Source organism: Bubalus bubalis, chromosome 17 (genome assembly GCF_019923935.1).
Source record: "Bubalus bubalis isolate 160015118507 breed Murrah chromosome 17, NDDB_SH_1, whole genome shotgun sequence".
Lineage (NCBI taxonomy): Eukaryota > Metazoa > Chordata > Mammalia > Artiodactyla > Bovidae > Bubalus > Bubalus bubalis.
Genome location: NC_059173.1, coordinates 4,918,885 through 4,945,419, shown reverse-complemented (window position 1 = coordinate 4,945,419; position 26,535 = coordinate 4,918,885). Strand labels below are relative to the sequence as shown.

The following is a 26,535-nucleotide window of genomic DNA, read 5'->3' as shown; positions in this document are numbered from 1 at the left end:
TCATCCATTCATCTACTGATGAATATTTAGGTTGTTTCCCCGCCCTGGCTATTGTGAATAGTGCTGCTATGAACACTGGGGTGTGTGTATCTTTTTAAATTCTAGTTTTATTTTGATATATCAGGTCTTAACATCTTAAAGGCACCTAGACCAGGCTGGACACCCTGCAAGCCCAGTTCAGACCCATGGGCCCCAAGACTAAATGGCTCCAGAAACATAAGTACTGTCAGGAACAGCGTAAATCTTGTCAGGCCAGCACACAGGCCCCCAACCAACTCCAAACCAAAGATGATCTGGTATGTACATAAAAAGGCCACCTGAGAACTATGAAGCTCAGTGGGTACAGTGGACCCATGTGAGTGCTCAGAAGAGATGGTGAAACAGGGTAAAAAGAGAAAAAAATGGCAGAGGGAGAAGGAAAATGTGGGAACAAGAACACAAACTGTGGGCATAAACAAGAGATGGATGGTATCAATGCGCAGGCCCTACAGGCAGCCTCTTATAGTGTGGATCCTTGGCCACGCTGAGGGGGGCTCTAGTGTATAAGGCATGTCTCCTCCCTAAACACCACGGCCCATAAATGCAAGCCAAGTGTATCTGGGGTTCAACCAAAGAAACAGTGCTTTGTTCTAACATTGGAGGAAAAATCTGCTGTATTAACGGTATTAACCTCTAACATGACATTTTTAGAGAGATTTTTTTCAAGGTCAGTCAGTCAGTCAGTGCAGTCACTCAGTCGTTTCTCAGTCTTTGCGACCCCATGAATCGCATCACGCCAGGCCTCCCTGTCCATCACCAACTCCCGGAGTTCACTCAAACTCATGTCCATCGAGTCAGTGATGCCATCCAGCCATCTCATCCTCTGTCGTCCCCTTCTCCTCCTGCCCCCATCCCTCCCAGCATCAGGGTCTTATCCAATGAGTCAACTCTTCGCATGAGGTGGCCAAAGTATTGGAGTTTCAGCTTTAGCATCACTCCTTCCAATGAAAACCCAGGACTGATCTCCTTTAAAATGGACAGGCTGGATCTCCTTGCAGTCCAAGGGACTCTCAAGAGTCTTCTCCAAAACCACAGTTCAAAAGCATCCATTCTTTGGCACTCAGCTTTCTCCACAGTCCAACTCTCACATCCATACATGACCACTGGAAAAACCCTAGCCTTGACTAGATGGACCTTTGTTGGCAAAGTAATGTCTCTGCTTTTGAATATGCTATCTAGGTTGGTCATAACTTTCCTTCCAAGGAGTAAACATCTTTTAATTTCATGGCTGCAGTCACCATCTGCAGTGATTTTGGAGCCCCCAAAAATAAATCTGACACTGCTTCCACTATTTCTCCATCTATTTCCCATGAAGTGATGGGACCAGATGCCATGATCTTAGCTTTCTGAATGTTGAGCTTTAAGCCAACTTTTTTACTCCCCTCTTTCACTTTCATCAAGAGGCTTTTTAATTCCTCTTCACTTTCTGCCATAAGGGTAGTGTCATCTGCATGTCTGAGGTTATTGATATTTCTCCCGGCAATCTTGATTCCAGCTTGTGCTTCTTTCAACCCAGGGTTTCTCATAATGTACTCTGCATATAAGTTAAATAAGCAGGATGACAATATACAGCCTTGACATACTCCTTTTCCTATTTGAAACCAGTCTATTTTCATTATTTCATTTTTCACTTTAGGTCTTAACTCTGGAACCTACTGCCCAAGTAATATGTATTTAGGTAGCTTGAATGGTTCTATGAAGACCTACAAGATCTTTTAGAACTAACACCCAAAAAAGATGTCCTTTTCATTATAGGGGACTGGAATGTAAAAGTAGGAAGTCAAGGAACACCTGGAGTAACCAGCAAATCTGGCCTCGCAGTACGGATGAAGCAGAGCAAAGGCTAATAGAGTTTTGCCAAGAGAATGCACTGGTCATAGCAAACAATCTCTTTCAACAACACAAGAGAAGACTCTACACATGGACATCACCAGATGGTCAACACTGAAATCAGACTGATTATATTCTTTGCAGCCAAAGATGGAGAATCTACTTACAGTCAGCAAAAACAAGACCAGGAGCTGACTGTAGCTCAGATCATGAACTCCTTATTGCCAAATTCAGAGTTAAATTAAAGAAAGTAGGGAAAACCACTACACCATTCAGGTATGACCTAAATCAAATCCCTTATGATTATACAGTGGAAGTGAGAAATAGGTTTAAGGGACTATTTCTGATAGACAGAGTGCCTGATGAACAATGGACGGAGGTTAGTAACATTATACAGGAGACAGGGATCATGACCATCCCCATGGAAGAGATATACAAAAAAGCAAAATGGCTGTCTAAGGAGGCCTTACAAAGAGCTGTGAAAGGAAGAGGATCAAACAGCAAAGGAGAAAAGGAAAGATATAAGCATCTGAATACAGAGTTCCAAAGAATAGCAAGGAGAGATAAGAAAGCCTTCCTCAGCAATCAATGCAAAGAAATAGAGGGAAAAAAACAGAATGGGAAAGACTAGAGATCTCTTCAAGAAAATTAGAGATACCAAGGGAACATTTCATGCAAAGATGGGCTCGATAAAGGACAGAAATGGTATGGACCTAACAGAAGCAGAAGATATTAAGAAGAGATGGCAAGAATACACAGAAGGACTGTACAAAAAAGATCTTCATGACCCAGATAATCACGATGGTGTGATCACTGACCTAGAGCCAGACATCCTGGAATGTGAAGTCAAGTGGGCCTTAGAAAGCATCACTATGAACAAAGCTAGTGGAGGTGGTGGAATTCCAGTGGAGCTATTTCAAATCCTAAAAGATGATGCTCTGAAAGTGCTGCACTCAATATGCCAGCAAATTTGGAAAACTCAGCAGTGGCCATAGGACTGGAAAAGGTCAGTTTTCATTCCAGTCCCAAAGAAAGGCAATGCCAAAGAATGCTCAAACTACCGCACAATTACACTCATCTCACACGCTAGTAAAGTAATGCTCAAAATTCTCCAAGCCAGGCTTCAGCAATACGTGAACTGTGAACTTCCAGATGTTCAAGCTGGTTTTAGAAAAGGCAGAGGAACCAGAGATCAAATTGCCAACATCTGCTGGATCATTGAAAAAGCAAGAGAGTTCCAGAAAAACATCTATTTTTGCTTTATTGACTATGTCAAACCTTTGACTGTGTGGATCACAATAAACTGTGGAAAATTTTGAAAGAGATGGGAATACCAGACCGCCTGACTTGCCTCTTGAGAAACCTATATGCAGGTCAGGAAGCAAAAGTTAGAAGTGGACATGGAACAACAGACTGGTTCCAAATAGGAAAAGGAGTATCTCAAGGCTGTATATTGTCACCCTGCTTATTTAACTTATATGCAGAGTACATCATGACAAACGCTGGACTGGAAGAAGCACAAGCTGGAATCAACACTGCCGGGAGAAATATCAATAACCTCAGATATGCAGATGACACCACCCTTATGGCAAAAAGTGAAGAGGAACTCAAAAGCCTCTTGATGAAAGTGAAAGTGGAGAGTGAAAAAGTTGGCTTAAAGCTCAACATTCAGAAAGCTAAGATCATGGCATCTGGTCCCATCACTTCATGGGAAATAGATGGGAAAACAGTGGAAGCAGTGTCCGACTTTATTTTGGGGGGCTCCAAAATCACTGCAGATGGTGATTGCAGCCATGAAATTCAAAGACGCTTACTCCTTGGAAGGAAAGTTATGACCAACCTAGATAGCATATTGAAAAGCAGAGACATTACTTTGCCAACAAAGGTCCGTCTAGTCAAGGCTATGGTTTTTCCTGTGGTCATGTATGAATGTGAGAGTTGGACTGTGAAGAAAGCTGAGCGCTGAAGAATTGATGCTTTTTGTAGTGTTGGAGAAGATGCTTAAGAGTCCCTTGGACTGCAAGGAGATCCAACCAGTCCATCCTAAAGGAGATCAGTCCTGGGTGTTCACCGGAAGGACTGATGCTGAAGCTGAAACTCCAATACTTTGGCCATCTCATGCGAAGAGTTGACTTATTGGAAAAGACCCTGATGCTGGGAGGGATGGGGGCAGGAGGAGAACGGGACGACGGAGGATGAGATGGCTGGATGGCATCACCAACTCGATGGACATGAGTCTGAGTAAACTCCGGGAGTTGGTGATAGACAGGGAGGCCTGGCGTGCTGCAATTCATGGGGTCACAAACAGTCGGACATGACAGAGCAACTGAACTGAACAGAGCTTCAGAATACTTGTCTCAGGGCAAACATGACTTCCCTACCACCTGAGAATCTCCAGCTTTCTGCTATTATTCCTTCTTCTAATTTCTAGTTTAGTATTTTATATCCTCCTTCCAACCCCAATCTAGAAAAATAGGACTCCAATAGCTGGTTCAAACAGAATGTGATTTTTAATGCTTAAATATGGACTAAAGAAACCAAAACAGTTTTTATTATTTCTAACTTAAGTTATTCGGCAATGGAAAGTCATTGCATTGCTGATGATCCTAATATACGATGCACTTCAACTCTACCAGACTTCTTCATTTTCCAGCCAACTGTCTCCTGTCAACCTTTGTTTGAAATTTCTTAACTCCTGGGGATTTCTGCCAAACTCTTAATACCATGAACTCTGCATTATCTCTATAAAATTTAAATCTCAGACTGGCTTCCCCAGTCACCTAGCTCATTTCTGAGCTCTTTTTACTACAAGCTGTGTATAATCTGAGAAGAGAAACTAATTTTATTATCACTGTGAAACATAATTAGGAAGGTAAATTTCTCATAATCACACAAGTTGATAAATTTATCTTAAATACTATCAGTTAAAAAATAAGTTTTTTATTGTTGATGCTTTGTATTATCAAAGTCACTCTACTTAAGCCTTCAAGGTACTCAGTCCCTTGTCTCGCCTTTCCTGGCCCCACACCAACAGTCATCCTCATCTATCACCAAAAGCTGACTCTATAACACATTCCTCTTCAATAGCCACTTTTGAAGACAACCTCTTATTATAATAGTAGAAGCATGTGCATTAGTAATAAATAGAAAACACAGATGAGCAAATTGTTTCTAAATAAACATTCCACATTTCCAGCATTCAGAGATTAGACCTTTCAATATGTTGATTTATGGCCTGTTAGGTCTTTCCAAAGAGAATGATCTCTGTTTGTTTCCAAGGCAAACCATTCAATATCACAGCAATTTAAGTCTATCCCTGACCACTAATGCCAAAAAAGCTAAAGTTGAACAGTTTATGAAGACCTAGAAGAACTTCTAGAACTAACACCCCAAAAAGATGTCCGTTTCATCATAGGGGACTGGAATGCAAAAGTAGAAAGTCAAGAGATACCTGGAGTAACAGGCAAGTTTGGACTTGGAGTACAGAATAAAGCAGGGCAAAGGCTGAGTTCTGCCAAGAGAACATACTGGTCATAGCAAATACCCACTTCCAACAACACAAGAGATGCCTCTACACATGGACATCACCAGATGGTCAACACCAAAATCGGACTGATTATATTCTTTGCAGCCAAAGATGGAGAAGCTCTATGCAATCAGCAAAAACAAGACCAGGAGCTGACTGTGGCTCAGATCATGAACTCCTCTTATTGCCAAATTCACACTTAAATTGAAGAAAGCAGAGAAAACCACTAGACCATTCAGGTATGACCTAAATCAAATCCCTTATGATTATACAGTAGAAGTGACAAATAGATACAAGGGATGAGATCTGACGGAGTACCTGAAGAACTATGAACAAAGGTTTGTGACATTGTACAGGAGGCAGGGATCAAGACCATCCGAAGAAAAAGAAAGGCAAAATCATTGTCTGAGGAGGCCTTACAAATAGCTGAGAAAAGACAAGCTAAAAGCAAAGTAGAAAAGGAAAGACATACCCATTTGAATGCAGAGTTCCAAAGATAGAAAAGAGAGATAAGAAAGTCTTCCTCAATGATCAATGCAAAGAAATGAGGAAAACAATAGAATGGGGAAGACTAGAGATCTCTTCAAGAAAACTGGAGATACCAAGGGAACATTTCATACAAAAATGAGCACAATAAAGGACAGAAGTGGTATGAACCTAAGAGTAGCAGAATATATTAAGAAAAGGAGGCAAAAATACACAGAAAAAATGTAACAAAAAAATCTTCACGACACAGATAATCACAATGGTGTGATCACTCACCTATAGCCAGATATCCTGGAATGTGAAGTCAAGTGGACCTTAGGAAGCATCACTACAAACAAAGCTAGTGGAGGTGATGGAATTCCAGTTGAGCTATTGCAAATCCTAAAAGAGGATGCTGTGAAAGTGCTGCACTCAATATGCAAGCAAATTTGGAAAACTCAGCAGTGGCCTCAGGACTGGGAAAGGTCAGTTTTCATTCCAATCCCAAAGAACGGCAATGCCAAAGAATGCTCAAACTACTGAACAATTGCACTCATCTCACACGCTAGTAAAGTAATGCTCAAAATTCTCTGAGCCAGGCTTCAGCAATATGTGAACCATGAACTTCCAGATGTTCAAGCTGGTTTTAGAAAAGGCAGAGGAACCAGAGATCAAATTGCCAACATCTGGATCATGGAAAAAGCAAGAGAATTTGAGAAAAACATCTATTTCTGCTTTATTGACTATGCCAAAGCCTTTGACTGTGTGGATCACAATAAACTGTGGAAAATTTTGAAAGAGATGGGAATACCAGACCACCTGACCTGCCTCTTGAGAAATTTGTATGCAGGTCAGGTAGCAACAGTTAGAACTGGACATGGAACAACAGACTGGTTCCAAATAGGAAAAGGAGTACGTCAAGGCTGTATATTGTCACCCTGTTTATTTAACTTATATGCAGAGTACATCATGAGAAACGCTGGACTGGAAGAAACACAAGCTGGAATCAACACTGCCGGGAGAAATATCAATAACCTCAGATATGCAGATGACACCACCCTTATGGCAGAAAGTGAAGGGGAACTGAAACACTCTTGATGAGGGTGAAAGTGGAGAGTGAGAAGGTTGGCTTGAAGCTCAACATTCAGAAAACGAAGATCATGGCATCTAGTCCCATCACTTCATGGGAAATAGATGGGAAAACAGTGGAAACAGTGTCAGACTTTATTTTGGGGGGCTCCAAAATCACTGCAGATGGTGACTGCAGCCATGAAATTCAAAGACGGTTACTCCTTGGAAGGAAAGTTATGACCAACCCAGATAGCATATTGAAAAGCAGAGACATTACTTTGCCAACAAAGGTCCGTCTAGTCAAGGCTATGGTTTTTCCTATGGTCATGTATGGATGTGAGAGTTGGACTGTGAAGAAGGCTGAGTGCCGAAGAATTGATGCTTTTGAACTGTGGTGTTGGAGAAGACTCTTGAGAGTCCCCTGGACTGCAAGGAGATCCAACCAGTCCATTCTGAAGGAGATCAGCCCTGGGATTTCTTTGGAAGGAATGATGCTGAAGCTGAAACTCCAGTACTTTGGCCACCTCATGTGAAGAGTTGACTCATTGGAAAAGACTCTGATGCTGGGAGGGATTGGGGGCAAGAGGAGAAGGAGACCACAGAGGATGAGATGGCTGGATGGCATCACTGACTCGATGGACATGAGTCTCAGTGAACTCTGGGAGTTGGTGATGGACAGGGAGGCCTAGCGTGCTGCGATTCATGGGGTCGCAAAGAGTCGGACACGACTGAGCGACTGATCTGATCTGAGTGTACATCATGCAAAATGCCGGGCTTGATGAATCACAAGCTGGAATCGAGATTGCCGGGAGAAATATCAATAACCTCAGATACGCAGATGACACCTCCCTTAAGGCAGAAAAGCGAAGAGGAACTAAAGACCTCTTGATGAAAGTGAAAGAGGAGAGTGAAAAAGTTGGCTTAAAACTCAACATTCAAAAAACTAAGATCATGGTATCTGGTCCCATCACTTTATGGCAAATAGATGGGGAAACAATGGAAACAGTGACAGACTTTATTTTCTTCGGCTCCAAAATCACTGCAAACGGTGAGTGCAGCCATGAAATTAAAAGACGCTTTCTCCTTGGAATATAAGCTATGATCAACCTAGCCAGCATGTTCAAAAGCAGAGACATTACTTTGCCAGCAAAGGTCCGTCTAGTCAAAGCTATAGTTTTTGCAGTAGTCAGGTATGGATGTGAGAGTTGGACTATAAAGAAAGCTGAGTGCCAAAGAATTAATGCTTTTGAACTGTGGTGCTAGAGAAGACTCTTGGGAGTCCCTTGGACTTCAAGGAGATCCAACCAGTCAATTCTCAAGGAAATCAGTCCTGAATATTCACTGAAAGGACTGATGCTGAAGCTGAAACTCCAATACTTTGTCCACCAGATGAGACGAAGTGACTCACTAGAAAAGACCCTGATGCTGGGAAAGATTGAAGGCAGGAGGAGAAGGAGATAACAGAGGACGAGATGGTTGGATGGCATCACTGACTTGATGGACATGAGTCTGAGCAAGCTCCAGGAGTTAGTAATGGACAGGGGAGCCTGGTGTGCTGCAGTCCATGGGGTCACAGAGAGTCAGACATGACTGAGCAACTGAATTGAGCTGAGGTCTTTCCCCTTGCCCCATATACACACATTCCATACACATATTCACCAAAATAACATTATATTCTACACATGCTTCTGCATCCTGTTTTTTAAAGCCTTTGCTTTTCCATTTCAATACGTTTTCATCTTATCTAATATCTAAGCCAAATTCAGATATCCCAGGTGACCTGAGGTGGTTTGTTTAAGTTAGTATTAAACCTAGAATCATCACAACAAATGTTAAGTTATTTCTTCCAAGCCTGCTATGACCTGCCTTCTTCCCTTTGCAGATCTGCACAGCTCAAGTTCTTCGTTCAATATTTCCAAAGTGTTCCGATGCTAATCCCTCACGTGTACAGCTGTATACAGTAGCAGCAGCAGCAGCAGCAGCAATACTACCACCTTGCACTTGGAAGCATTTCCTTATCATACACAGAAAAAACTTAATGCCATGCAAAATCTTTGAGTTAGTAAGCACCTTATCCCCAGTCTGGAAAAAAACAGAAACTTCAAGTTAGAGGCCATATTATCTAGACTGATCAAGAAGATCTAAATGAATCTGTGACTTGATACATAAATATTGGCTAAAATAGGATAGACTAGATGTTAACAGCAGTAGTGCCAACTCCTCAGGCCACTTACTAATAGGCTTCTAGTATTATTCTTTCAGCCTTCTATATTCTAAACAAGTGTGTGTACGTAAGAAATCCAACAAGATCTAATTTTATTTTTTCAAGTCTTAGACTCTGAAACATTTTTAAAAATACAAATACATACGCATCGAACACTGAAAAGGCATTAAGTTTTATTCTTATTTTAAGTAAATGTTTCAGCTTTCTTAATTCTCATTTATATTTGGGTTGAAAGAGAAGACAGGAGTAGTAAGGGCAGGAAAAGGGGGGGTCAGGGAGGTGTGATAAAGATAATTCAGGATACTTTACAGTTTAAAAATGAAGCAGAAAGAAATGTTGCTAGAGGGCCAGAAAGAAAGGGAAACAAAAGGAAAACTCAAAGGCCTATTAGAGCCAGTCAAGAAACCAGTGAGAGAGAAGGAAATATATAATGGCTGAACTGGCCTTTCTATTAGAGGTATCTCCGCAGATTAGCAGTAACAAGGTTCCTGCTCACTAAGTGATTATCCAAGACCAAAATAAAATCCAAAGCTTTTAAACGTGCTTAAAAGAAATTCAGAGAAGTCAGATTCAGAAATACACCTTCATTCATTCCCAAGTGTTTGCTGAAAGCACTATGTTGAACAATAAACATGCACATATCACACATCCCTAATGTCAAGATAATTATTCTCAGATTAATGTTGTCTCTTTACTAGCCTATCAATAGGATTTTTAAATCATAAAATGTTCTTAAGAGGAACAAGAAAAGGAGAGGCAGGATAAGAAAAAGGAGGGAGGAGGAGGAAGATGAGCAAGAGGAAGAACACGAAGAAGAGGATGACAAACCAACACCGACAGCAACTTATCACTTTAGCCAGATCAAACGATACTCTCTATGGGCCTAAGTCTCCAAGTGAAGTTCAAAGCCATCCATTATCAAATTAAACCATTAGACTCACAGCCGAACATAGACACAATCAACTAATTTAGAGATCCATGATGCCAAACGTAAATATCAACTTGATGAAGAAGATCTATGCATTTAATTCACAGCTGCTATATTTCAGACACAGGATTTTTTAATTGACACCCTCTCCCTTTTTTTTTTTTTAAAGATAAAATCCAAGATCTTTCATCATCTACTTACTCCTCAAGTTCCCCTATTCTTAGTTCAAATTTAAAGTCTGACTTCAGAACTAATTTCACTTAAATATGGGATCCCAAAGAGTATATCTATCTATAAAGGCTGGTGCACCAGAGACTATAGTTCTCTGTTTAACTCTTGAAATAGTAGGAAAGGCAAACACAATACCACTACTTTATGCAAGCTTGTCAGAGGAAGCACTGGCATGGTAGGCTTAGAGAACATCTGTTTTCAGTAGCAGCAGTAGATGGATGGAGAAAAATAAGTTCCTGGTGTCTGCACTGAATAATGCCTAACGCAGTGACAGAAAACACAGGGCTCACATTGTCATTTTTAAACCATAGAAAATCAGTTCCTTAAAAACCCTGTGGTGGCACATGCAAAAATAAGAGCTATTAATCCTTCCCTTCACCTGAAATTACCCCAGAGTGTTAGTTAAGTAACTCACACTCTAATTCATTCTGATCATCACATGTTGTTAGTTTGTGATCTTTGATAATGTGTTGAAAGCTCTGCTTTCGGCTACAGTGCCTTAGAAGTTTTGGCACTACTTCTCTGCAGGCTTTTTTTTTTTTTTTTTTTTTTCCCCATCTTAAAGCACACAACTATAGAAACTGTGCAGGACACCTGTGTCAGACAGATCCAGGTTCGAATCCCAGATCACTAGTTACTAATTTTGTGGTCGTCAGCAAGTTACTGACCTTGTCTTAGACTCAGTCTCCTCCCCTGTAAAACAGTCATTCTAAAACCTTCCTTCAGTATTGTTAGGATGTGAAGGAGGTAATGATGTCAGCACTGTGCCTAACTCACAAGAGGCTCGCAGGAAGTGGTAGCTGTTATTAGTATTAGCATTGACAGCGTTTCTCCAGTTGGTCTATATCTCTCTTTTATTTCCATCTACGAAACTGGAAAGGAATTTCAAAAGTTTTATCTCAAATTATGCTCTTACAACCAAGGTTTTCAGATTTTCTTTTAATTGTAAGTCTATCCTATGGTCACAGGCTAATAAGAAACCAATACAAGTTCTATACAGTCTCCCAGTCTCCAAAAGGCAATTTAACCTATGGAAGCAGTCAAACATTACAGATAGTGTGCGTTTAGATCTTTTAACTGTCCATCAATCTGTTCACTAAGCAAACCAAGAGACATACACCAAATTTCACTAACAGGCTCTTGCCAAATTTACTGCAGGTGACATGGAATACAAGCACTGATTTTTGCTACCACCAGTCTCCTATTGTTACTGGGGCTAGATCCCCAACGTGACTACTACAAGGCTGACACACGGAAGAAAACTGGCCCAAAACACGTTGTTTTAGCCATAGACTGTTAGATTATGAACAAAGATGCTACCTCCCTGTAATATTAGAGACTCTTGTTACTTAGAGATACGGTGGCTCAGATGGTAAAGAGTCTGCCTGCAACGCAGGAGAACTGGGTTCGATCCCTGGGTTGGGAAGATTCCCTGGAGAAGGGAATGGCAACCTATTCAATATTCTGGCCTGTAGAATTCCATGGACAGAGGAGCCTGGCACGCTACAGTCCATGGGGTCACAAAGAGTCAGATACGAATAAGCAACTTTCACTAAGGTCTAAAGGGAGATTTTAGTGAATGGAAATGAATGAGCAGATGGATTCCATAATTCAACTCATTAAGTAGATAATTGCCCTGGTCATGTGTTAAACATGATTTGGGGTCTAAAGTCAAAGCCTGGCTAACATTTGTTCATGTTACCTCCTGTTTAGGCCCTTTGTACAAACACTATCTCAAGTCAGCAGGCTCCATAAAAGCTGATTTTACCTTGCCTCCAGCTACCATACCAAATGCTTCAGGAGAAGCATTAAATTGAGGTCTCTGACTCCCAACATACCTAGCAGTCAATCACAGCTGTCTCTTGACTCTAAATAACATCCTATCTCACAAATGCCCCATTTCTTTTGCTTCACATATAAAAGAGTGTGAGCAGCTACTGGAGAGCCTCAGACAGGTTTGGCTCGGGTTCTTGCCAGCAGAGGTGAACAGTTTTGGGTGGTTCAAAGCAGTGATGGATCTCCTTTTGTCATGAAAACAATCTCTGCAGCCATTCACACCGTAAGCCTGAGGAGGTCAGCCACAGCTGGGGAGACAGACACATTTTTTTTTAAAGTAAAGAAACATCTGCCCCAAAACCTGAAGTAATAAGTTTCCATTCTCATGTGACTGTGGCTTGGCTTTTGATCTCTACTTCTAAAATGACAAGCTCTAGAAGCAAAGGACACAAAACCACTAACAAAAAGGCATCTTGAATACTAATAAGATGGAGAAAAACTTGAATATACACTTTGTTTTTAAGATACACACACAAAAAGGAACGATGTTGACAGACGTGAACCACTGCTCTCCTACACACACTTGTTATCTTCTCCTAGGCACTGGCCTGCCTGTCAGCCCATCCTGTGTTGACCTCTGCTGCTTCTTACTCCCAGCCTGCCTGCCAGCACCCAGCCTCCAGGTTCCTCCCCTCTCCAGTCTTTCTATCACCTCTTTCCCACCCACCCTTGATTTCCTTCTATCTTCTCAGGTGTCCCTATATGACTGCTTACTAGGAGCCTTAACAAAGGCATTATCATTAGCTGTCAAAATCCTAAGGTTTGTTTTATGAGAATTATCTAGGAGGGTAGAGCTTTAATAATGATAAGGTCTGGGAAATGAGATTAATAATGATCACCACCAAGGGGCAGAAAAGTATCAGAGAGCAGTAGTGGAAACTGTTTTCAGAGGCCTACAGAGCTGGGAATGACCAATGACTGCTGGAAGCAGCACCTGAACAAATATTTCACTTTATCATACCTCCTCAGATGCATGGTGAGTTTTTTCTGTTTGTCCATTAGTTTACCATTTAATAGTGTGTGTTGTTAGGACAGGAGACTTAGTGAGACCTCTAAGCTCTGTACAATTAATGAATTCTGTTTTGAAGAAGGCTCGTGTGTGTGTATATATATATTCTTGGTATTTAGTTTGCAAGGTTTTGTAGATTCTGCTAAGAGGATCATATGTCAGTTTCTTATATAAAATTCAGCATACAAAAGTTTCTTAATGATTCGAATTTAGTATTTTTGACATTTAAAAATAAAAATATTCTTACATACTTAGAACAGGTTCTAAGTCCCTTCTCAAGACTTGGAGTATGATTATATAGATTAAAGTCAATGATAAAATATTTCTATTGATCATTCACTCAACAAATGTTTCTGAGTAAATCACAATGTGCAAGCCATTGCCTTAGGCTCCTTGGAAGACAAGACAGTGGTGGTCCGTCACTAAGCCTGCCTTTAAGAAGCAGCATTTGTAAAACATGTGTATATAAACAGCAGAAGGTAGAAAACATTGTAAGAAGTATATAGATAAAGCACTCCAGGAGTTCAGAGAAGGAAGAGATCAATTCCAGTTGAAGAACTCATGGAAAAGATGTGGGAGTGGGACAGTTTAGACAAGAGGCCATTTCATCATGTATTACCACATCAATTTCTGTGACCTCTAGTAGCCAAATCTCCTGTGGAATCTACAGGTTCTATGTCTGATGTCAGTATTCTTAACTATAAAATTTCCCCAAGTTACCTCTCCCATTCATTGAAATGAAAATATAAGAAAAAACATAAGGATTTAAACTCTTAAATCACAATTAAATTGGTAAAGGGACTGGAACACAAGCATAATTCACTCGACTAAGCCTCAAGCCCTTCGTATTTGATAGCAATAATCCCACAGCAACTAGAAAACACACTTATCTTATTAACGAGACTGGAATTATTTTAATTAGGTATCTCCACATGCACCAACCGTTAGAAATCAGACTGTTTTGAAACAGTTGTTAATGACTTAACACGGCAAACGTTCCCCTGAATTTCAGGGGGAAATCTATGATTGAGACAGATGGAGAAGAGCCTGTCCCTGCTGTGTAGCAGAGGAACAGCCTTGTGGGCCTAGAAACACATTTTCCACTGGGATTTAGCACAACAATCCTAGACACCCAGAAAGACAATCAGAAACTTTGGTAACATCTGTTACGGTAAAAGTTCAAAAGTGACACTAGAACACATCTAATAATGAAGAAACGCTTCATCTCAGAAACAAGTCTCTAAATTTCAAAGTCTCAGAACACCTAATAAGAACATCAGAGCCCAAGGTCTAACCCCAGCCTTGTGGCTAACCTGGATGAGTGTGCACTCTACCTATACTAGATCCTTCTCACTCAGACAAGAAACAGGAAGCACAATGGAGTTCTAGTCTATGCTTCACATCCTGTTGGAAATGAGGTTGTTTTCAGTTTATTATTAATTCACAGAAATGCTTCAAACCTTTTAAAAGGCCGTTAACAAATTTAAAGAAATATTTCCAGGGCCATCTGAGAAGGTACATGCCCTAGAAATTCTATGTTCAAGAGATATGCATGTGCCCCGCCCGAAACAAGATTGAAATGAATTAAAATGCAACAACTAAAAAGGAATATATTTTATCTTTTAGCAGTTACACAAGTACTATCCTTCATGGTACTTCACAGGTAAGTCTCCACCTGTCTATTGAAAGCAAATATGTCAAAAAATGGCATACTGATTTCCTTTGCTCTTATTTTCTGACCTAAGTAGGAAGAAAAGTAATAGAATTCTCTTCCAGCCGGTCTCATCTTTTCCTAGACCTGGAGAAAGAGGGAGAAAAGCAAACACAAGCATAATAATACTTATTTCCAAGGTCTGTGGTACTCTGCACCTGCTATTTCTCCAAGGGTGTGATGAACAAAGGTTTTTCCGCCTGGCATGCCTGGGTTCCCTGGGCTCCAAGGTTTGGGAATATGAAACAACTGTTATGTTTCATAATACACACACAGTGTCTTATAGAAGGTTTTGCTGTTTGGACAAGACAGAAGGTCTTTTGATTATAAGACTGAGGGGCAAGGTAGGTATGGCTTATAATCTATTTAACTGCTTCACTGATTAAATTTTTCAGAGTTCTAATCTAATTTTACAAGATAGAAAAAACTTACAGTTGTTACCAGGTACAATAACATTTTTAGTCTAGGTATTTTCGTGGTCTAATATGCATTGTGATTTGCACATACAATGAATACAAGGACTGAATCACCCTGCTAACAAATGCCTTTTCTCCCCTATTTTTCTAGTTCTCTCATAGCCAACACTTCTATTGGTGCTTAATGACCAAAGGACCCGTCTATTAGACCTGGCACACTGCCAAGTTCACAAGGAAATGAATGCTTCAGAGTTAACATCTTCTCTAAGGGATAAGAGTTGGATATAGAAGTTAAGGCCACAAGGCATCAATTAACTCTTAAAATGGTAAGTGGAGGTACAGCTGATGCTGTTTACTAGCTGTATTCCAGAAAAGATGTTTATGAATTCTTAGTAATCTCACTTATATTTTAATATGTTCTCTTATAATTTGGTTATATTATGGAAGACTTACTGTAAACCTGGCTATAGTTTCTGTTTTTCTTGCTTGGTAAGCACATTTTTATAGGGTAGACTTAATAAGATGCCTAGGAAGCAGCCTTCCTAAAAGTTGCAAAGAATGGAAGAAAATAACAATAAAGGAAGTTTCTAAAACATCAGCACTGCATGTGGCAAATAAACAACTTTCCAGTTCCACTGAATTGTTTTAGTTCCTCAGGAAGAACAAGGAGTTTGGATCAGGTTTCCTCTAAGGTCCCTTCCACCTAGAAGATTCCATATTTCTCAAAAGTATTGTTTATTTCATAATACACATAATCAGCAAACACTTTGAGGAAAAAGTTCCAACTTTTATTTTAAAAGCTCATTCTTAAAGCCAGTACTTTTCTTCATCTGCTCTGTCATGACCATAGGGCCACCAACATGTGTTAGAAATTAACCTACAATTAAAATGAGCTTTTCAAGAGAATCTTGAACTATCACCTCAAATTCTTGAAAGAGAAGGTGAACAAAGAGAATTGTTACTCCTGTAGAGCAGAAGGTACAGTTACTAGTCACTTAATAACCAGGCAACAGAGTATTTCTTGCATAGAATTTCTTCAGATCATGTTTCATTATTCATTAAACTTGGAGCTGAATCCTTTCCGAGCTACTGCAGAGTAAAGGAATCAGTTCCAAGCTTCCAGCTGCAATTTATGACTCTTATCCTTGCTTCCTTGTCCTCCTTGCAATGTTATACAATATCCGCTTCAAGAAGTGGGAGTTTCGCTCCACCCTTCTCCTGCTGTGAAAAATTGGTGATAATCATAGGAAGAAAAATAACAATTGTTAAATAATATGGTTGTAAACTTAAAACTAAAAAGAGGTCACTCTCATAATCATACCTATGTCCACTGACTCCTGTGTTATTAAAGAGCTGAGAAAAGCGTATCTTTCAGAATCAAAGAAATCCAGCATAGAGGTCATTTAACTCAACCTTCTCTCAAATGCCTAAATTGTATCAGGAGCAGCCCCACAGCACCTCCACTAACAGAAAACTCAAGGCTTTCAGACAGAGAGCAGCAAATCCTGAGACCACTCTATCTGAAAGCTCTGCTTTGCATTAAAGAAACAAACCAAAACATGGCCCTGTCATTTCTACCAACTAGTCATTGCACTATTTTTTTAAGATATAATTCCTATACCATAAAATTTACCCCTCAAACAGCTTTTAAGTAATGTGGCTGATTTCTCTTCCACATCATAATCCTTCAAATACTTAAGAACAATATTATATGCCTCTTAATACTAAAGATATACATTTCCTTCTATCATTCTTCATCTGAAACTACTGAAAAGCCATACTGTCATCCAGTCTCAGCAATGGAGGCTACACTGGGCATACTATAGCTTATCTTCATCTTAAGTTACATCTGCCTTATCATAAACATGCTAAACAATGAATAAAAAATAAATTATAGAACTGTAGAAAACATTTCATTGTGAGAAGGAACATGGAATGATTGTATTACAGTGAGAGGGAAGAGGCAAACTAATTAACAGATTTTTTTGAGATCCAGAAAGAAAGGGTTCACTGAAAGACAGAGAGAAGCCTAGTAGGCTGGGAGGAGACCTCACTGTGCTAAGGATAACAAAAATAGTATTTAGTGAGAAACAAACAAGAACACATTTAAATGAAGAGTTTAGGATACATCTGTGAGGATAAAACAATAAAATGACTAGAAACAGAGGAAAATGGTAATTTAGTGAACTAGCAAATAAAGTGAATATACAGGGTCGAATTCTTTTTCAATCTTTCCAAAAGAAAATAATTCTATCTTTAATGATGTAAACTTTGATATACAACTTTTTCATTAATAATTCTCCTCAACTTGGATGGAATTAAAACAAAACATAAAGAAAACCCAAACAACTTTCTAAAACAGTAATTTGGCTATGTTACGGATAAGACTTTATTTTCAATTTCTTTATTTTCAAGTTTGTTTTTTTAAAAGTGATAAACTAAATTCTCAAAAAGTGATGGACTAAATTCTCTGGTTTTAATACCCTAATGAAAACCTGTTCAGAACACGTTGTTGTTTTTAACAGATGCAGCAAAACTCCAGATCAAACTCTTCTGATTTTTAATTAAAAGTGCTACATTTTTATGATGTTTTGTCACCCTTAAAAACTTCAAGTCCAGCTGCAGGGTCAAAGACAGCCACACTTGCAGATCCTAGCTATGTGGAGCCAGGAAAAGCAACTGCAGAGTTATTCAACTCTTTACAGAAGGCAATCCCACCACTGTTCAACCATGTTTATCATATTTAGTAATCTAAAAGCAAACGTCTTCCAAGACTCCATTACAAAAACATAGTCTTGGAAAAGATTTTTGGTTCAAGTGATCATTCTTCTCCATCTGCAGAACCTCAAAAAGTGGTTCTGCAAACAAAAAAAAACTATCCTTTCTGCAAGAATTCATCAGAAATCAGTGCTTATAAGATAGCACCATGTATCTTGACAACTAAACGAGAACTACAACCTTCTCAAAAAGGCACAGGATTAAATGATGCCTGCAAGAAAGCATGACTTTCACAAGAATACTTATAATGTCAGTTTAATGGCCTTCACACTATTGATGACCTTCTCGGTTCCAAAGGCAGTGAAAGAAGTACCTTAAAAAAAAAAAAAGAGTAGTTCTAACCACTATAGAAAATCCAACTACTACAACTACAGCTATAGCTGTAGCAGAAGTATACTGCTACAAAAATTCAGTTTTGCTGAATTTGCTTCTGCTTGTGTAGGTAGGAGTATACAAGCAGAAACAAACAGCAGCAGAATCATTTAAGTTTTTCTCACAAGAGACATGCTGCTTCTGCTGCTGCGTCGCTTCAGTCATGTCCAACTCTGTGCGACCCCAGAGACGGCAGCCCATCAGGCTCCCCCGTCCCTGGGATTCTCCAGGCAAGAACACTGGAGTGGGTTGCCATTTCCTTCTCCAATGCATGAAAGTGAAAAGTGAAAGTGAAGTCGCTCAGTCATCTCCGACTCTTCGCGACCCCATGGACTGCAGCCTACCAGGCTCCTCCGTCCATGGGATTTTCCAGACAAGAGCACTGGAGTGGGGTGCCATTGCCTTCTCTGCACAAGAGACATAAGAAACAATCAAAACTAAAGTTGTCAGTCTGAGATCTGGCAAACAGAACCATAACACACAGGTCTCCAGAATTCTCTCTAGAAATTCTAGACCCTGCTGGGGTTTCCTAATATAAAGACCCCACTCAATATTATTTCAAAATAATCAAATACTTCAAAGCATAGCAATTTCACCTGTGGTGGATTCATTTTGATGTTTGGCAAAACTAATTCAGTGTTTCAGGCTTAAAAATAAAATAAAATTAAATTAAAAATAAATAAATAAAACTAAAAAAAAAAAAAAGCATAGCAATTTCAAAATAGTAAGAATAGTACAGTCATATAACTTATGAGAATAGTGAAGCCAAGTTCTATAAGCAGGCTGACAAGTCATTGTTAAACCTTATCCCAGTTGGAGAGCAAAGCTAGGACTTCAAAAGTTCCCCAAATACATGCCTTGATAAAGAACACAAGCTCCCTCTTTCAGATATCTGAAAACCTGTCACATAGAAGATGAATGAAGACTGTGCCAGATGGTCAGATACAGTGCCTTAGTTCAGCTTTGTTACCCCCTGCTGAACTATTAGTGCCTCAGTAGATAGCAGGTCTTACCTCTTTTCTCCATAGCTGCTTCTTCTCAGTTCATCTTCTACCACATGGTCATAAAGAGAGAGAGAGAAAAGATGATCATGGTTCTCTGCCAAACGTGAAAAATATTTCTTGGATGTTCACTGGCTCCTAAACAAAACCGAAACTCCTTTTCTTGGCATACATGCCCTCATAATGTGACCCAGTCTCTCTTTCATGCCTTGCTTCCTTATGCCTTTTCACCAGACTCATGAAGACCCTGCCACGGTGATCTTCTCTACCTGCCAGGTTTGCCAGGTGTTTTCATAATTCTGTGCCAGAACACCCTTCCCCCATCCCTCCTCCACCTGACAAAATTTTACTCCATTTTTTGCATCAACTCTGCTCTCAGAGTTAAGTGTCTTACTCTACTGTTATGTTCATCTCACAGTTTTAGCACGTACTGTGTTTTTCTGCAATACTTCCTCTGTTTTTAGGAATGGTGATGCTTAGAGATAGAACATGCAGGAAACAAAGAGGTGGGCTGAAAGCAGATAGGAATGCAAAATAGTTACAGCAAACTTTCTCCATTTAAACTATTTTATCTAAACCCTTGGCTGCCAGCTCTTTAAAAAGGTACCCCCCTTGCTGCATTATTTAGATCACTAATGCCTGAGAGCACATTCACATAGGCTTTCATAAAGAATTTGGGCTTAATGACTCCTTTAAGATCAGACCATTTCTAAGCACCTGATGTAATACTGAAAAAACGATGTGAATTGGATTTTATTTTCATGAAATATTGAGAGATAAATGCTTAAATGCTACAGTGAACTCTGGTACTTTACACGCTACAGTGAACTCTGGTAAAACAACACAAGAGTCACCTCTGCATATGGACATCACCAGATGGTCAATACCAAAACCAAATTGATTATATTTCTTTGCAGCTAAAGATGGAGAAGCTCTATACAGTCAAAAAAAAGAAGACCTGGAGCTGACTGTGGCTCAGGTCTTGAGCTCCTTATTGCAAAATTCAGGCTTAAATTGAAGAAAGTAGGGAAAACCACTAGACCATATAGGAATGACCTAAATCAAATCCCTTATTATTTTACAGAGGAGTGATGAAGAGAGTCAAGGGATTAGATCTGGTAGACAGAGTGCCTGAAGAACTATGGACAGAGGTTCTTAACATTGTACAGGAGGCAGTGACCAAAACCACTGCAAAGAAAAAGAAATGCAAGAAGGCAAAATGGTCATCTGAAGAGGCCTTACAAATAGCTGAGAAAAGAAGAGAAGTGAAAGGCAAAGGACAAAGGGAAAGACATACCCAACTGAACGCAGAGTTCCAGAGAAAAGCAAGGAGAGATAATAAAGCCTTCTTAACTGAACGATGCAAAGTAATAGAGGAAAACAATAGAATGGGAAAGACTGGAGACTGCTTCAAGAAAAATGGAGATACCAAGAGAACATTTCATGGAAAGATGGGCACAATAAAGGACAGAAACAGGAAGGACCTAACAGAACAGAAGATATTATGAAGAGGTGGCAAGAATACACAAAAGAACTATACAAAAAATTCTTAATGACACTGATAACCACGATGGTGTGGTCACTCATCTACAGCCAGACATCCTGGAGTATGAAGTCAAGTAAGCCTTAGGAAGCATCACTATGAACAAAGCTGGTGGAGGTGATGGAATTCCAGTTGAGCTATTTAAAACCCTAAAAGATGATGCTGTTAAAGAACTCAGTTGTGCAGTAGTTTGAAAATTTTTTGGCATTGCCCTTCTTTGGGACTGGAATGAAAACTGACCTTTTCTAGTCCTGTGGCCATTGCCAAGAGAAAAGGTAGAGGAACCAGAGATCAAATAGCCAACATTCGCTGGATCATAGAAAAAGCAAGGGAATTCCAGAAAAACATCTGCTTCATTGACTACACTAAAGCCGTTGATCATGTGGATCACAACAAACTGTGGAAAAAATTCTTAAAGAGATGTGAATACCAGACCACCTTACCTGTCTCCTGAGAAACCTGTATGCAGGTCAAGAAGCAACAGAACTGGATATGGGACAACAGACTGGTTCAAAATTGGGAAAGGAGTATGACAAGGCTGTGTGTTGTCACCTTCCTTATTTAACATCGATGCAGAGTATATCATGCGAAATGCAGAGCTGGATGACTCACAAGCTGGAATCAAGACTGCCTGGAGAAATACCTACAACCTCAGATACGCAGATGATACCAGTCTAAATGGCAGAAAGCAAAGAGGAACTTTGTCCCTTGGACAGCAAGGAGATCAAATGAGTCAATCCTAAAGGAAATCAACCTCGTTTATTGAAAGGACTGTTGCTGAAGCTAAAGCTCCAATACTCTGGCCACCTGATGCCAAGAGCTGACTTACTGGAAAAGACCCTGATGCTGGGAAAGACTGAGGTCAGGAGGAGAAGGGGGCGACAGAGGATGAGATGGCTGTATAGCAACACCAACTAAATGGACACCAGTTTGAGCAAACTCTGGTAAATAGTGAAGGACAGGGAAGCCTGGCATGCCGCAGTCCTCAGGGTCACAAAGAGTTGAACACAATTTAGCAACTGAACAAAGTGATACCAGAAGTAGCCTGGAGGCCAGCCACAGGGGTTAAAAGAGAATCAATTTTGAAATAGAAGAACTTATTTTAAATGCATAATTCAGGAGGAACACTTTATATTTCAAAATATCTTGTCAAAATTATTTAAAACCCTAAAGAAACAAATACATTTTTTGTTGTTGCTGTTCAGTCACTCAGTCATGTCCGACTCTTGGCGATGTTTTTAGAATTTTTTAATTAAGATTGAGGATTTAGAAAACTAGGCAACTTCTCCCCACCATTCCCACAAGTTGCAGTCTATATCACTTATAATACTGCCAGCAGAAAAAATGAAGGTGGACTATTTGCTTTGGGTTGTTCAAAAGCAAAGTGCAATGACAGCCAAATGACATAAAGCCAACAGAGTTTTGTGGAAAGCTGTTATATTTAAGCTTTGAGGTGATATTATGTACAATGAGGAGAAAGATAAAGTTCTAATTCAAACTCAGAAACAATTCTCTAATTCATTAGGAAACCTAGAAACATGTCAAAGCTTTAATGATCTTAAATATTCTTATTTTCAACTATTTCTGTCAATCATTAATATACATCATAATCTAATTTTGTTTGCTATGCAGTACATCTGAATTGAACTTTAATTTCTCTTCCATGTACAATGAGTACACAAGAAAAAAAAGGCTGTACTCTGGCTCAGTCTCCTGTGGCTGGAATTCACACCAGGAAATGACCTTTCAGAAACAAACACCCTGCACAGATGCACCACAGCTCTCTAGAGAGCAGCAGTAAATCTGAAGTTGATCAGGCTGTAACTGGGGAGTGCCTGGAGGAAGGACTATTCGAAACATCTGGGATGCTAACTACAACCCTCTAAAATAATGCAAGGTGACAGAGTGTGAGGAGAGCCCAGTGTGTTATGTTCTCAGGAGCTGTTCTTGTCAGAGTAGGATATCAGAAGATATTGAGAAGACGGTTCTGAGTTGAAAACTGCAGCAGAGTTGGCCTATGGTGGGAAAAGCATTTTCACTGGAGACAAACCATCCAGAGGTCTGTGCTTCAGAGATGTAAGAGCAATGTAGACATCAGGATGCAACAGGAACAAGTGTCTCAAAAGCCAAGGCAATCTGTCCAAACATTTATATTAGTGGGTGGGGAAGGGGAAAATTGAAGAGAGAAGGACAGGCAGGACAGGGATGTGTAAGCCAGTCCCTGAGGGAGGGAAAGTGAATATGCAATGATCTAAGTACCAAAAATGGAGCAAAATTCTGTTAATTGCCTAGTAAATTCACAACCCGTATAGTTCAATGTTCAATTTTGATTAGAAACTTCAAGAAATATTTTCCTTTGAAATAAACAAGAGTAATAAGCAATAATCAGTGCAGTATTTACAACTTTTAAAAATCATTTAATCAGGTTGGACAGACTTGATCAACTTTCTTTTAATATTTTAATTGCATAATTTGTTGAATTATGGCAAAACCAATGATCTAAAACTGTAATCTAGTAAAATATCTGAGACAGGGTCTCAGAGTCTAATTCACAAGTTTAATTAAAATTGGCCTAATATGAGCACTGCCAGATGGATTGACAAGTGGCTCTGAGATCACACAGGAAAATGATAAAGGAAAATATGTCAAATGGGAGGAGAGTCTGCTGCAAGCGCCAGGGTTGGTACTGCATCTGAGTTTAATTAACACATTCCTTAAATGACAAGAGAAAAATAAAATAATATCAGACAAATGAAATTCCCTTGAGGTAAATAAGAGAAATTTTAAATGAAGGAACAATTATAGAAAAGTGGAGACTATTCTTTGGAGGCATGCAATAAGCAATTATAATTTTTATTAGAAAAAAATAATACATGGTACAGATTTAAGGGGAAAATCCATCATTTTACTGAATCAGAATTGAAACATATGTTCAGTGTGACTCTAGAACTATGGTGAAATCACATTTGGAAATTAAAAAGAAGTTTAAATAAAAATTTGCTTATAATAGACTATAGCGACCAAAAAGTAAATATAATTTGAAACTCCCTTTTATAGAAATGATAATAACGTATTGCTTTCCAGTTTCCTAAATGCTTTCACATATATTATCCTGTGAAATCCTCATAACAGCCCTCTGAGACAGGCAAGGTTTCTTATCCAGTTGTGCAGATAAGAAGCCCGAGGCTCTGAATGGATACATAATGGGCCTATGATCATATAGCTAGAACACAGAAGAAATGCCAGCAAACCTCAATTTGCTGACTTCTGTTTCAATAAAAGAAAAGGATCGCATCACTGGAAGAAAAGCTTCTGCTACTGCAATGGTAAATCTTCCTTCAGTGCTTTATCAGGCACTTCAGCCTCTAACCTGGGCAAAATCCAAATAATGATGTGACTTATTAAAAGAGCCAAAATAATTTTTTAAAAATATTTAAATACCAAATGTATATGTTTTCTACACTTTACAACCTTCAAAAAAGTTTAAGAATGTTGAAGAGTTCCAACATTCAAGGTTAAAAGTTGAATTTTCCTAAACACCTATCTATCTATGAAAGAAAATGCTCTAAAAACTGCCTATTTTTCTTATGCAAGTATACAGAACTTGAAAAAACACACCGGAGAAGCAAATATCAACTGTTATAAAGAATATATTCTCCACCTCAGGTTCCATTAATTTCAGTGTATTAGATCACAATATTCTATGGATTGATTGTTTTTCTTCTGCCCTTTGAAAGATCTGGTCTTAGCAAAAATATTTATTGAGAGTATACTAGAGGAAAATATCATACTGGTACAGGCAGTTTCTGAATAATTCTAAAACAGTCTCAGCAGGCACTGCCCTTCCATGTATCAGTCTGAAGAGATAGATCTGGAAAATCATGTGGTCATTACATACTGAATACAACTCCTCCCAACCTCCAACTCAAAGAACTTTTACTTTCCTGCAAATAAACCAGAGGAAAATTTGCCAGGTTATAAAATGGAACTTGTGCTGTCATTGTTATACTCCTAGAATATTCTTTTCTTATATCCATCAATCTTACTGCTTCAATAAAACATGACAAGTTACAGTGAGCTCCAGAATGGCTCAGCTCAGTCTCATCCCTCCAAGGTTTTCAGTTACCCCTACCTATGCTCACGAGCCACGTGGGAAAGCACAGCACACAACACCGAAACAAAAGAGATAGTAATATGTTTTGCAAAGAGAGCTGGGAACATTTGAACCAACAGGAAGACTGTAGTGAAAGGAAAGATTTAGAACTCCTATGATAAAACTTCATTAGTCGATCAACAAATATTCACTGAGCACTTTCTCTCTATATAAAGAACACATTCATAGAAAATGGCACATCCATACCACAGGCATATTATTAATAACTTCCCATAAAGCAATTTTTCAAAGGAGTTTCTTTTAACATAGTCATTTTTTCCTCAGTGTGGGAAAAATTAAGGAAAAAACATTTACTTGCACAATTCCAATGAGGACTACCTTATGTTGACATGAACGTTAGGAAAAAGAATGAAATTGCTGTGTTCTATGTTGGAAAGAAATTCTAAAAAGGCAGACAACGTATGGCTGACTTAGATGACTCAGGAATTTACAAGATTTAGATTCTGTCTACCTACCAAAAACTGTGGTAGACGTGTTCACATAATTTTATTACCATGGCATATGCACATGCATTTTCATTACATTAGTAAGTTACAATACCCCAAGTCAAGCTTCCTGACAGAAAAATGGCACGACATTTGATTACTAATCTACATATCAGGCCAAGCTATGGAAAACTTAGTAGCTCTGAGCCTAAAACCTCAAGCCCTCTCACTACAAAGATGCAGATGGTTGGTATGAGTCCTAACCCAAGAATTAATGTGTTTTAAAACATTAGCTATCTCTTGCTCTGAATGGTACTATGCCATGGTTTCTCTAAAATATGATCAACTTCTTAGAATAATCCCAATACACTAAAATACAGAGAGATCTTTTAGCTTTTGTCTGACAGTAACTAAGAAAACCAAGTTCTAAATAGCACACAAGCATAATCTACAATGGAGGCAATCTCTCAAGACTTGAGCAAAGAAGAATTAAAAGGGAAAACCTTGAGAAGACAGTAATTGGGCCATTGGAGTCTCTTCTCACTAATTATCCCAGAGTGGCCATTAGCTATGTAACCAAGGAGGAAAGTGTGTCAGACTTCAGCGAAGCTGTGTCTTCAGCATCTTATGGAATGCACCCTAAAGCCACTATGTAATTAACTGCCAGGAAAATGCTGAGCGAGTAGAATAAAGAAGCTATAACAAATCAAATATACTGCACAGTTCAACCCCTAATGACAGGAGTTGAACTGCTTAGAACTTCAAAATACTCATCAGCATACATTCCCTTTTCAAAATCTCCAGAATACAGATCTTTGGTTGAGTAAAGAAGCAAAAATACATACTTTATTTATTCTATAAATAAAACTATAGAAATTCTCAGCAATATGACTTGCTTTATCTAGCTGCCCTTCATAATGTTACAGGAACACAACTATCAGTGATGCTCAAAGCAT

General features: G+C 39.2%; 1 protein-coding gene and 1 long non-coding RNA gene across 6 annotated transcripts in view; both read right to left on the bottom strand.

The window, feature by feature from the left end:
- Positions 1–26,535, bottom strand: part of TTC28 (tetratricopeptide repeat domain 28) — a 581,747-nt gene that overhangs the window by 356,056 nt on the left and 199,156 nt on the right. The gene's annotated exons all lie outside the window — the stretch shown is intronic.
- LOC123330039 lies at positions 10,225–20,657 on the bottom strand. The gene is made up of 2 exons (XR_006545738.2): positions 19,450–20,657; positions 10,225–16,507 (listed from the first exon to the last, which is right to left on the bottom strand). It is a non-coding gene; the product is annotated as an uncharacterized LOC123330039 (long non-coding RNA).